General features: G+C 53.1%; 1 protein-coding gene across 5 annotated transcripts in view; it reads left to right on the top strand.

The window, feature by feature from the left end:
• sycp1 (synaptonemal complex protein 1) overlaps window positions 1-14,240 on the top strand; it is a 741,816-nt gene that overhangs the window by 27,124 nt on the left and 700,452 nt on the right. The gene's annotated exons all lie outside the window — the stretch shown is intronic.

Below are 14,240 nucleotides of genomic sequence, written 5' to 3'. Positions count from 1 at the left end.
ATTGACATATCATTTACGAGCCATCCCGCTGGAACTTCCCCCTTTCTGAATATTCATTGCTGTCGCAATTTACAACAGCTCTATAAAAATGAGAACCTGGTGATTCACCTCCAAAGGGGATTTCGGAGGGGAGTGCTCAGATTGCCATCACCCTCTGGGGGCATTTTTTTTATTTAAAAAAAAAAAAATTTTTTTATTGAAAATTTTTTTATTTATACAACATCGAACCATAATAAAATACCAATAATAATAATAGCAATCATAAATATTCGCCCCTCCTCAACGAACAACACAACATATTAACAGCAACTTAAATTAACACAATGTTAAGTTACATAAGCATAAGAAAAAAAAACTAGAAACTACAATAAGGACCCCCCCCCCCCCCCCCCCCCCCCCCAAATAGCAGGTTGTTGCTGCTATTGACCAAGATACCTATCTTTGAACCAGGAAGTCCAGAAAAGGCTGCCACCGTTTATAGAACCCTTGTATTGATCCTCTCAGGGCAAATTTGACCCCCTCCAATTTTATAAATCCCGCCACCCTCCCATTTAGCCTTCAGCTCCTCCACTGATGACTCCTCCACCTCCTGCATTACCTTATAAATGTCAGACACCTTCCCTTCTCCGACCCACACCCCCGAAAGCACTCTGTCCATCGCCCCCCCCGCGAGGGCAGCAAAGGGAACTCCTCTGCCTGTCGCCTAGCAAACGCCTTTACCTGCAAGTATTTGAACATGTTCCCTTGGGGTAGGCCAAATTTATCTTCCAGTTCCCTCAGGCCCGCAAACCTCCCGCCAATAAACATGTCCTTCAGTTTACTGATGCCCACCCTTTGCGACCCCCTAAATCCCCCATCAGTGTTCCCCGGGATGAACCGATGATTTCCACTTAATGGAGCCTCCATCGAGCCCCCTGTTTCCCCCCTATGCCGTCTCCACTGTCCCCAGATTCTTAGGGTCGCCGCCACCACCGGGCTTGTGGTATACCTCTTAGGAGAGAGCGGCAACGGCGCCGTTGCCAATGCACCCAGGCTCGTACCTCTACATGACGCCATCTCCATTCTTTTCCACGCCGCCACCCCTCCTCCATCACCCATTTACGCACCATTGACACATTGGCCACCCAATAGTACCCCAAAAGGTTGGGCAGCGTCAGCCCGCCTCTATCCAGCCCGCCCCACTCCATACCCCCAACCCGATATAGAATACAACAAACCCTCCCTGCAAGATACAAGCGAGGCTCCAGGAAAACCCTCTTCACTCTCGAGGTCCCATGTGCCCACACAAAGCTCAAAATACTGCTAGTCACCCTCCTAAAGAAGGCCCTGGGGATGAAGATGGGCATGCACTGAAAGAGGAACAAGAACCTCGGAAGCACCTTCATTTTGACGGACTGCACCCTCCCCGCCAACGACAATGGCAGCATGTCCCACCTCTTGAACTCCCCCTCCATCTGATCCACAAGGCTGGTGAAATTATGCTTGTGAAGAGTCCCCCAGTCCCTGGCCACCTGCACCCCCAGGTACCTAAAACTCTCCCCTGCCCTCCTAAGCGGGAGCCTACCAATTCCTTCCTCCTGGTCTCCAGGGTGCACCACAAACACCTCACTCTTGCCTAGATTTAGTTTATAGCCTGAAAAGGTCCCAAACTCAGCTAGCAGATCCATCACCCCCGGCATCCTTCCCACCGGGTCCGCCACATACAGTAACAGGTCATCGGCATACAACGACACCCTATGTTCCTTCCCACCTCGTACCAAACCTCTCCACCTCCCTGAATCCCTCAACGCCATCGCCAACGGCTCGATTGCCAATGCAAACAACAGGGGGGACAGGGGGCAACCCTGCCGGGTCCTTCGGTAAAGCCGGAAGTACTCCGACCTCCTCCCATTCGTGGCCACACATGCCATCGGGGCCTCATATAGCAGCCTCACCCATCTAATAAACCCTTCACCAAATCCAAACCTCCCCAACACCTCCCATAAGTACCCCCACTCCACTCTATCGAAGGCCTTTTCCGCATCCAGCGCCACCACTATCTCAGCCTCCCCCTCAATCGCCGGCATCATGATGGCATTCAACAATCTCTGCACATTCGTGTTCAGCTGCCTTCCCTTCACAAAACCTGTCTGATCCTCGTGTACAACCCCTGGCACACAGTCCTCTATCCTGGTGGCCAGGATTTTTGCCAGCACCTTGGCACCCACATTAAGGAGAGATATGGGCCTGTATGAACCACACTGCTGGGGGTCCTTGTCCCTCTTTAAGATTAACGAAATCAGCGCCCGCGACATCGTCAGGGGTAAAGACCCCCCTTCCCACGCTCATTAAGTGTCCGCACCACCAAGGGGCCCACTAGGTCCACAAACTTTTTATAAAATTCCACTGGGAACCCATCCGGCCCCGGCGCTTTCCCTGACTGCATCTGCCCGATCCCCTTAACTAGCTCCTCCAGCTCAATCGGCGCCCCCAACCCCTCCACCTGCTCCTCCTGCACCTTCGGGAAAGATAGCCCGTCGAGAAACCTCTCCATTCCCCTCCTCCACCGTTGGCTCCGACCGGTACAATTCCCTGTAAAAGTCCTTGAAGACCTCATTCACCTCTACCCCCTTCAGCACCACATTCCCACTCTTGTCTCTCACTCCAGCAATTTCCTTAGCCGCATCCCGCTTGCGGAGCTGATGAGCCAGAATCCTACTCGCCTTTTTGCCATGTTCATACACTGCCCCTTGTGCCTTCCTCCACTGTACCTCCGCCTTTCTAGTGGTCAGCAAATCAAATTTAGCCTGTAGGCTGCGCCTCTCCCCCAACAGTCCCTCCTCTGGTGCCTCCGCGTACCTCCTATCTACCTCCAGCATCTTCCCCACCAGTCTATCCCTCTCACTCCTCTCGCTCCTCTCCCTGTGTGCCCGGATGGATATCAGCTCCCCACGAATCACTTCAGGGCTTCCCAGACCATCCCCACCTGGACCTCCCCCGTATCATTCACCTCGAGGTACCCCTCAATACTTGCCCGGACCCTCCTAAACACCTCCTCCTCCACCAACAACCCCACATCCAACCGCCACAACGGGCGCTGGTCCCGCACCTCCCCATCTCCAACTCCATCCAATGCGGAGCGTGGTCGGAGATTGCAATGGCCGAATATTCGGCCTCCTCCACTCTCGGAATCAGCCCCCTCCTCACCACGAAGAAGTCTATCCGAGAATAAACCCTGTGTACGTGGGAGAAGAAAGAGTACTCCGTGCCCTCGGCCTCACAAACCTCCATGGATCCACCCCTCCCATCTGGTCCATAAACCCTCTCAGTACCTTGGCCGCCGCCGGCCTCCTACCCGTCCTAGAGCTGGACCGATCCAGTGAAGGATCCAACACCGTATTGAAGTCCCCCCCCCATAATCAGACCTCCCGCCTCTAGATCCGGGACCCGTCCCAGCATACGCCTCAAAGCCCGCATCGTCCCAATTTGGGGCATACACGCTAGCAAGTACATAGAACATAGAACAGTACAGCACAGAACAGGCCCTTCGGCCCTCGATGTTGTGCCGAGCAACGATCACCCTACTCAAACCCACGTATCCACCCTATACCCGTAACCCAACAACCCCCCCATTACCTTACTTATTTAGGACACTATGGGCAATTTAGCGTGCCCAATCCACCTAACCTGCACATCTTTGGACTGTGGGAGGAAACCGGAGCACCCGGAGGAAACCCACGCACACACGGGGAGGACGTGCAGACTCCACACAGACAGTGACCCAGCCGGGAATCGAACCTGGGACCCTGGAGCTGTGAAGCATTTATGCTAACCACCATGCTACCGTGCTGCCCCTACCACCTTCTCTCCATGTAGCCTGCCCCTAACCATAACATACCTACCCCCCTTATCCGCCACCACCTCAGATGCCTCAAACGACATATTTTTCCCCACCAGAATTGCCAGTCCCCGGTTCTTCACATCCAACCCAGAGTGGAAAACCTGCCCCACCCACCCCTTCCTCAGACGGACCTGGTCCGCCACCTTCAGGTGGGTCGCCTGAAGCATTGCCACACCTGCCTTTAGCCCCTTCAGATGAGCAAGTACCCTCGACCGCTTCACCGGCCCATTCAATCCTCTCGCATTCCAGGTGACCAACCGGATCAGAGGGCGTCCCGCCCCACCCTCCCCCGTCGACTAGCCATAGCCCGTCGACTGCCCGCCCCAGGCCAGCACCCCCCGCCCGACCCAGTCCCCACAGCGACAACACCTCACCTCTGTCCCCCCCGGCCCACACCAGCTCCTTCCCGACCCTGCCAGCAGCAACCCGGTATTCCCCTTTCTCTCCCCCCCCCCCCCCCCCCCCCCCCCCCGGGCTAGAAACCCTCCTAGCCGCGAACCGTCCTCCATTGTACTTCCGTGGGTCAGCTAACTTCTGCTGACCCCAGAAACTCCCGCCAAAAACCCGACCCCTCCCAAAGTGGGATCATCCCCCATCCTGTCCCTCCTCCAGGCACCGCTCCAGCGCGGGGAAGAACCAGTTAAGGCCCCCCCCCCCCCCCCCCCCCCCCCCCCCCCCCCCCCCCGGTCATCGTCTCCACCAGCCCCGCAACGCGGGAAACCAGAGGAAAACCCGCGCTTTCACACTGCCCCACCACACCCTTCTGACGCAGCTCCCAAATACCAGCCCCACTCCATACCCCCAACCCGATATAGAATACAACAAACCCCACCCCAACCCTCCCTGCAAGATACAAAACTCAAACAATGCCCCCCAACAAAAACTGAACAACACCCCAATAAATAACCATATCAAAATTACAAAAGTACAGAAAAAGAGAAAAAGAGAACACAGCAACAGCAGAAACCAACAATAAAGCATTACAACCGACCCCGCAACCCCCAACCCCTAGTTCGAGTCCAATTTCTCCGTCCGCACGAAGGCCCACGCCTCCTCCGGGGAATCAAAATAATAATGCCGATCCAAATAAGTTACCCACAGGCGCGTAGGTGCAACATTCCAAACTTTATCTTCTTCTTGTAGAGCACCTCTTTCGTCCGATTAAACCCGGACCGCTGCTTAGCCACCTCCGCACTCCAATCCTGGTAGATCCGTACTACCCCAGTCTCCCAATTGCTGCTGTTTACCTTCTTGGCCCAGCGCAGCACACACTCCCGATCACTGAACCAGTGGAACCTCACCAGCACCGCACGCGGGGGTTCGTTCTCCTTAGGCCTCCTGCCTGTGGGCTCCCTCCTGCTCCAGGGGCAGATGGAAAGATCCTGCCCCCACTAGCGAGTTCAGCATCGTGGCCACGTAGGTTGTCAGATCTGACCCCTCCAGCCCCTCCGCAAGGCCCAAGATCCTCAGATTTTTCCGTCTCATGCGGTGATGAAGCTCCTCGAAGCGGTCTTGCCACTTCTTGTGGAGTGCCTCGTGCCCCTCCACCTTACTCACGAGGACCACGGCCTCCTCCTCTCGTTCAGTGGCCTGCGTCTGCAAATCCTGGATGGCAGCACCCTGGGTCGTCTGAATCTCCGAGAGCTTTTTATTCGTTTCCTGCAGAGAGCTCAGCGCCTCAGCCTTGAAATCTGCAAAACAGCGCAGGAGAGCAGCTTTCTGCTCCTGGGCCCACTGCTTCCACTCCTCTGGTGCTCCGCCGGCCGCCATCTTGGAATCCTTCCCCCATTTTTTCTGGGGAGCTGCTGCTGTTTTTTTCCCCCTTTCCACTCCGAGTTCGAGTCATGAAATGCGGAGAAAGTCGATCAGCACACCTTCTCCCACCGGGAGACGTCGAAAAAATTCAGTTTTGGGCTCTAAAAAGAGCCGAAAAGTCAGTTTGAATCGGGAGCTCCCAAATGTGCGGCTTCCTACGTCATCGCCGCCACCGGAAATCACCCTCTGGGGGCATTTGATGGTGGTGGGGGGGGGGGGGGGGGGGGGATCGTCGCTCGAAGTCCTTAGTGGCCCTTTACTGTTGTGGGACTTTAGTTCTCAAGGGTCTGGCGGCTGGTGTGTATGTCGTGTTTCTCTGATGACCCTTACTGGGGTTGTGTTGCTATTTCTGTGAAAGGATTGCCCTTCTAGAGTAGCAGCTGGAAGTGGGTGGGAGTAGGTGAAATCACTGGGTCAGCACAGGAAGTAATTCTGATGTCTCTGCATGGGGCTTCGTGAGAAGCCATGCTGCATGGGCAGAGTGGCAGATTCTGACAAGGGATAGAGACTAGCAACACGAGGGTAAAAGACCGTCACACACGGAGACGACAAGTGCAATCAGAATGAACCTCCACCCCCAGGCTGCAAGGTTCAGGCTTGGAGCATGAGCTGTGTGGATGTGAAAAGTCACTGGTGATGGGGGCCAGGCTATCAAAGATGAAATCATGGGACGCTGGCTGCTCAAGTTAGGAGGCTTGCTTAATCCGCCACCCATGAGAATTGGGGGAATGAGGGTGCCATCTGTGATGGAGAGCTCCATCACCGGCCTTCTGGTGGACTTTAAAAAAGCCATCTGTGTCCTCGGCGGATGTTTGGCCTTTGAACGTTCAGTATATGTGCGCACGCTCAAAAAAAGTTGACGGGAAAAGTTTGAGAGAGGCTGGGCGCGAAATTTGGCGGGATACAGAGAGTAGTGAGAGAACGGCAAAGAGCAGACACAAACACATACACATACCGGGGCAACTGGGCATAAGGTGACTCCACTGCTGGCATTCAGTCAGTGAACAGTGATATATTAACTGTTGACACTCACTCGGGGCTCCGGGATAGTCAATGAGTGTGTTGGTTGATACAAACCATTCGTGTCAATGATGGCCAAGCGAGCTCTGAGTGAAGAAGATAATGACGAACCTCTGATCTAAGATCGTGATGATGACATGCCTCAACAGAAAGGTACAAAGAAGCTCAAACAAAGCGAAATGGATACCTGATGAGGATGAGAAGTTCAAGAAGTTGGTAGGAAAGGACTTTTTTTTTCTATTGGAACTAAGACCATGGGCGAAATTCTCCGCTCCCCACGTGGCATGGGAGAATAGTGGGAGGGCGGACATTTTTTACGCCCCCCCCGGTGCCCCCAGCGATTCACCCCCCCACCCCTCCCTGCTCGGAAAAATCGCCGCTCGCCGTTTTTCATGGCGAACGGCGATTCTCCGAGCCCGATGGGCTGAGCGGCCGGCCCTTCATGCCCGTTTCACAAATGCAGCGAGAAGGTGTGAAGCGGGCGTGAAGGGCCGGCATTTGTTCGCTGCATATGTGAAACTGGCGCCAGATGTCCGTTTGGGGCATCTAGGGGCCCGATTATGACGGGAGCATCGCAACTGTGCTCCGGAGGGGACAGGCCCGCGATCGGTGCCCACCGATCGTCGGTCCAGCGTCCAAAACGGACGCACTCTTTCCCAAGACCAAGCCGCCACGTCTTGCCGGGCGGCAGCGGAGAAAGACGGCACTGCGCATGCGCGGGTTCGTGCCATCTGCGCGGTGATGTGATCCGCGCATGCACGGGTTGGAACCGGCAACCCGCGCATGCGTGGATGACATCATGAAAAGCGCCGTTCGCGCGTCATTTCTGGCGGCCAAGGTCGCGGCCGGGAACGACGGGAGCCCACTCCTAGCCCCCCGGGTGGGGTGAATTAGGTGCGGGGTGCAGGCCCCGAGGCCGTCGTGAACCACAGCCGAGTTCACGATGGCCTCCGCGGACGGCCTCCGCGATTTTTGGCCTTTGCGGAGAATACTGCCCCATGGCTCATACTGTAAGAATCCTTCTTGTTTATTTCCTATTTCCCATTTCTTTATTTTATTATTTTTGGTTTGGGCACCCATTAGCGGAATGTGCCTTTAAGCAGAAGAGTGCTTGCCAGGACAGTATGTTCCTAGGTTTTGTATTTTGGAGAGAACAAATTTGACTCATCAGTGCCGGGTGAATCTAAGGAACTGGTTTTGGAGGAATTTGGTTCGATTGACCAATTGGCAACTGGTGGGTTGGCCACAGATAGTGTTCTGCCTGACAATAGTTAGTGATTGGTTCCTGCCAGGTATTTTTTCAGAAGCCTCTTGACCCTTGAAGGAAGAGGCGTTGTGTTTTCTCCCATTCTCTGCTGCTGGTTTCCTCCATTCTTTGTGACTGCAGTGAAGATCATTACTAGCTGAAGGAAAAGAAAGTACCCAACTGAAGGCCTAATCTTGAAAAAGAAACTAACTGGAAGACATCCATCTGAATCAAAGGTCCTGTATCATTTTATGAATATTTTCTTTTACCTTTCACCGCCCATTCCCTCTGTTGTTTGTCTGTGTGTGTGTGTATAATATATAGATAGAGAGAGTAGGGGTAGTTAGAAAGGGGGGGGGGGGGTGTGGTGATATGCATCACTGTAAATACACGAGGGGTTAATGTAAATACATGTAGACTAGCTAGATACTAGAGGGAGCACCAGAGACATGACACAGACATTCAACCAATAGGTCAGCACGGTAGCATTGTGGTTAGCACAATTGCTTCACAGCACCAGGGTCCCAGGTTCAATTCCGGCTTGGGTCACTGTCTGTGCGGAGTCTGCATGCCCTCCCCGTGGGTGCGTGGGTTTCCTCCGGGTGCTCCGGTTTCCTCCCACAGTCAAAAGATGTAAAGGTTAGGTGGATTGGCCATGATAAATTGCCCTTAGTATCCAAAATTACCCTTAGTGTCGGGTGGGGTTGCTGGGTTGTGGGGATGGGGTGGAGGTGTTGACCTTGGGTAGGGTGCTCTTTCCACGAGCCGGTGCGGACTCGATGGGCCGGGTGGCCTCCTTCTGCACTGTAAATTCTATGATAATCTATGAAGATAGGACACGACCAATGGGCATTCACGATACACAGAGGTGACACTACCACAGGGGGGCATTACACCAACCCATATAAAAGGACACAGCACACATGATCTTCCTCTTTCCAGTAGAGACTCTCAGTGAGTACACAGGGTTGATTTGACACATATCACACCCACCACCTGGATTGTAGCAGACAGGTTCATCAGTCTGAGTAGCTATAGCAGGATTGACAGGAGAGTCGAATCCAAGTAGGAGAATCGTTAACAGTTCTATAAATGTGTTAAAGCTATCTCTAAGTCTGAACCTTCCTTTGTCAGAGTGCACATCAAGGAAACAGCTTCTGCTACGTCAAGAGCATAACAAAACAGTGGGGTGTGATGAATTTTGGAAACTTTCAGATGGTTGTATTATGTGTTTCATTCAGTAATGCTATTAAAAACCTGGTTAAGGATATATATATCTGTAAAAATTTAAAAATCCTGGTTGAACATACAGGCTGACATTGTGTCTGCGAAGGTGCAATAAAGATGTTACAAAAGTGAGATCACCATACATTCCAACTTATTGTTTACCTATATAGGGCTCTTATGGTCTTATGGAATTTTGATGATAGAAAGATGGTTCCCTGGGGTTTAGATAATTGAGGGGTTGTAGTTAGCCTTCCCAGTTCGTTGGATAGACATATTTCCAAGGGAGTAGCTAGCTCTGTAGCAGACAGTTTAGCTTTTGTTTTTTTTTTTGAAGCTTGAAACTGAGCAGGAGCTTGAGTCAAAGGCTGTCAGGTTAAACAGTAGTCTCTAAAAGACAACCAGCTGGTGTCTGAAAGGATATCTCTCTCTCTCTTCAAGCAGTCTTTTCCAAGAAATTTATATCCAGTGAACTGCAAGCATCCCTGTGTTTGCTAACTTTATTTATAAGTGGCTTTTGACGTGATGGGCTATGCTTAATTGGAGATGGAGACAATATCAGTTAGAAGTTAAAGTGGTTCTGGAGCAGCACGGTGGTGCAGTGGTTAGAACTTCTGCCTCACGCCACCAAGGGCTCGGGACGATCCTGGCCCCGGGTCACTGATCATGTGGAGATTGCACATTCTCCCTGTGTCTATGGGTCTCACCCCCACAATCCCAAAAAATGTGCAAGGTAGGTGAATTGGCCGTGCAAAATAATCCCTAAATTGGATGAAAGAAGAATTGGGTACTCAAGTTAAAGTGATTCCTTTCATTGTTCAGAATAATTTAACTGTTAATTGTAAACTATTTTCTGTGACGTTAATGCGTTTAATCCTTTGTTAAGAATGAAGATTGGTTTAATATAAAAGATATACATTGGCCAGTGGAATCACTCCTGGAGCAAACTATCCTTTCCCCACAGTTAAAACTTTTTTTTAAACAAACAATTTTATTGAGGTATTTTAGGATTATAGAAAAAGTGACATTGTACAGTACAAAAAAAAAGAAGTCAAGACACAAATTAAACATAGTGCAAACCACGGCCCTGTTCACGCACGGACCTGCCTCAATATCTCCCTACACTACGTTACCCTACCCGCTGACGCTTACTCCTCTGCGAGAAAGTCAACAAATGGCTGCCACCTTCGGGCGAAACCTAATAGCGAACCCCTCAAAGCGAACTTGACTACCCCCCCCCCCCCCCCCCCCCCCCCCCCCCCCCCCCCCCCCCCCCCCCCCCCCCCCCCCCCCCACCCCCCCCAGCTCCTCTTCCCACTTAAACTTCAGGTCCTCGGTCTGCGTATCCTCAGCTCCCATTAGTTCCTTGTAGACGTCTGAGACTCTACCCTCTCCCACCTCCCCTCTAGAAACTACCCTGTCCTGCCTCCCCTTCGGTGGGAGACATGGGAAGGAGGCACCAGTCAGCGTACAAAGTCCCGCACCTGTAAGTATCTAAAGTCGTTCCCTCTCGCCAGCCCAAACTTCTCCTCTCGCGCCCTCATGCTCGGAAAGCTCCCTTCCAGGAACAGATCCCCATCCTCACAATCCCCGCCCTCCTCCACAGTCGATACCCCCCGTCCATGTTCCCTGGGGCAAATCGGTGGTTGCCGCAAATTTGGGTCCACACCGATGCTCTTATCTCCCCTACATGCCTCCTCCACTGGCCCCATATCCGAAGAGCCGCCACCACTATCGGGCTGGTGGAGTACCGTGCGGCGGAAGCGGCAGAGGCACCATGACCAGGGCAGCTAAGCTAGTGCCCCTGCACGAAGCAGCCTCCATCGGCTCCCAAACCGACGCCGCACCCACCATCCATTTCCTTATCATCGCTATGTTGGCCGCCTAGTAATAGTTGATGAGGTTCGGCAAAGTCAGCCCCCCTTTTCCTCTGTTCCTTTCAAACATCACCCTCTTCACCCGCGGGGACTTCCCTGCCCATACAAATCCCAGAATAATTTTATTCAGCCTCTTAAAGAAGGACCGTAAGATAAAGGTGGGGAAACACTGAAAAACAAACAAGAACCGCGGGAGAATCATCATCTTAACAGTCTGCACCCTCCCCGCCAATGACAGCGGGAGCGCATCCCACCTCCAGACTGATGCTCGATCAATGACTTCAGAAGCGAGATTGGGTGACAATTGAAGGCTTTATTGGACTAGATGTTTCCCCCAGCAGCGCAGGTACAGAATGCAGCAGCTGGGGAGACGCAGACTCTTATACTCAGCCTTACTGGGCGGTACCAGCAGGCAGGCTTCACCAATGATCTTGCTGTCTCGGGTACCTCCCACATCAATGGTCTTACAGCCTCAACCGGGGTACCGTAATACCGCTAATACCGACCACCACATTCATCCCCTGTTTAATAAAGAGTCCAGTGGGGGTGGTGGTCTTGCGTTATACAGTGGTAGAGGTTGAGATTATAGTGGTACCCATCGGTGGTACAGTGTTTTGCCTTGTTACATGTCACAACTATTTACAGTATTTATTAACATGTACATATCAAAATGAAGCAATTAGTCGATCGGGGGCCCTGGTCGTCCTCTGGGAACGTCGCAGTTTCGGCGGTGATGCAGGCGCCGGCTCGCGCATCCGTGACTCCGGGAGCATGACTTTGGTTTCTTTGGTAGCTTCATCACCGCTAGATGGGACCAGTGGGAGAACTGATCCACCTGGGAAGGGGGCGGCCGTGGGGTGCGCCTGTTGGAGGGAGGGTGGGGTAGGTGGGGCGGGTGTGGGTGGGGATCCAGCGGGCGGCAGGTCCCGTAGGGAGACCGAATCCTCTCGGCCATCGGGGTACGGCACATGGGCGTACTGAGGGTTAGCGTGAAGGAGGTGAACCCTCTTGACCAATGGGTCCGACTTGTGCGCCTGCACGTGTTTGCAGAGCAGGATGGGTCCAGGGGCTGCCAGCCAGGTTGGGAGCGAGGTCCCGGAGGAGGACTTCCTAGGGAAGACAAGGAGACGTTCATGAGGTGTTTCGTTTGTCGTGGTACACAGCAGTGATCGGATGGCGTGGAGTGCATCGGGGAGGACCTCCTGCCAGCGGGAGACTGGGAGATTTCTGGACCGTAGGGCCAGTAGGATAGTCTTCCAGACCGTTCCATTGTCCCTCTCTACCTGCCTGTTTCGCCGGGGGTTTTAACTGGTCGTCCTGCTCGAGGCAATGCTCTTGCTGAGCAGGAATTGACGCAGTTTGTCACTCATGAAGGAGGACCCCCTATCGCTGTGTATGTAGGCGGGGAAACCGAACAGTGTAAAGATTTTGTGGAGGGCTTTTATGACGGTGGCTGCGGTCATTTTGGGGCAGGGGATGGTGTACTCGTCAATCGCGTTCAGAAAGTACGTGTTGTGGATGGGAGGGGCCCCTTGAAGTCCATACTGAGGCGTTCAAAGGGACGGGAAGCCTTTACCAGGTGCGCTTTCTCTGGCCTGTCGAAGTGCGGCTTGCACTCCGTAAGATCTCATCGTTCTTTATCTTGTCCCGCTGTGCATTATCGAACATGAAAGCAACCGACCGTTGGTCAGTGAGGAGCGTGAATCTCCTGCAGGCCAGGTAATGCCTCCAGTGCTGCACAGCTTCCACTATGGCCTGGGCCTCCTTTTCAACGGAGAAATTACGGATTTCTGAAGCATGGAGGGTGCGTGAGAAGAAGGCCACAGGCCTGCCCGCTTGGTTGAGGGTGGCCGCCAGAGCTGCGTCGGATGCGTCGCTCTCAACTTGGAATGGAAGGAGGGCAGCACGGTGGAACAGTGGTTAGCATTGCTGCCCACGGCGCTGAGGACCTGGGTTCGAATCCCAGCCCTGGGTCACTGTCCGTGTGGAGTTTGCACATTCTCCCCGTGTCTGCGTGGGTTTCACCCCCACAACCCAAAGATGTGCAGGATAGGTAAATTGGCAACTCTAAATTGCCCCTTCATTGGAAAAAATAATTGGGTACTCTAAATTAATTTTTAAAAAAACTTGGAATGGAAGGGATTCGCGATTGCGTGCATAGTGGCCTTTGCGATGTCCGCTTTTATGCGGCTGAAGGCCTGGCGGGCCTCTGCCGAGAGGGGAAAAAGCGTGGATCGGATTAGCGGGCGGGCCTTGTCTGCATAATTGGGGACCCACTGGGCGTAATATGAAAAAAATCCCAGGCAGCGTTTCTGGGCCTTGGAGAATTGGGGAGGGGAAACTCCATGAGGGGGCGCATGCGTTCGGGATCTGGACCTATTACTCCATCATGCACTACGTAGCCGAGGATGGCTAGATGGTCGGTGCTGAACACGCATTTGTCCTTGTTGTAGGTGAGATTAAGGATTTTTGCAGCATGGAGGAATTTTCCGAGGTTTGTGTTGTGGTCCTGCTGGTCGTGGCCGCAGATGGTGACATTGTTGAGGTACAGAAACGTGGCCCGCAAACCGTACCGGTCTACAATTCGGTCCATCTCCTGTTGGAAGACCGAGACTCCATTTGTGACACCGAAGGGAACCCTCAGGAAGTGTTGGAGCCGCCATCTGCTTAGAATGCAGTGTATTTGTGGTTGTCCGGGCAGATGGGGAGCTGGTGAGAGGCGGATTTGAGGTCCACCGTGGAAAAGACCTTGTATTGTGCAATCTGATTGACCCAATCAGATTTGCGAGGGAGAGGGTACGCGTCGAGCTGCGTATATCTGTTAATCTGACTATAATCTATGACCATCCTGTGCTTCTACCCGGTCTTTACAGCCACTACTTGAGCTCTCCAGGGGCTGTTGCTAGCCTCAATAATACCTTCTTTCAGTAGTCGGTGGACTACAGACCTAATGAAGGTCTGGTCCTGGGCACTGTACCGTCTGCTCCTGGTGGCGACGGGTTTGCATTCTGGGGTGAGGTTCGCAAAAAGGGAAGGCGAGTTGACCTTGAGGGTCGCGAGGCTGCAGACAGTTAGGGGGGTATAGGGCCGCCGAATTTAAAGGTTAAGCTCTGGAGGTTGCATTGGAAGTCTAACCCTAGGAGCCGCAGAGGTGAGGAAGGACATAGAGTCGGAAAGT

This window comes from Scyliorhinus canicula, chromosome 15 (genome assembly GCF_902713615.1).
Source record: "Scyliorhinus canicula chromosome 15, sScyCan1.1, whole genome shotgun sequence".
Classification (NCBI taxonomy): domain Eukaryota; kingdom Metazoa; phylum Chordata; class Chondrichthyes; order Carcharhiniformes; family Scyliorhinidae; genus Scyliorhinus; species Scyliorhinus canicula.
This window is presented reverse-complemented; position numbering and strand designations above follow the sequence as displayed.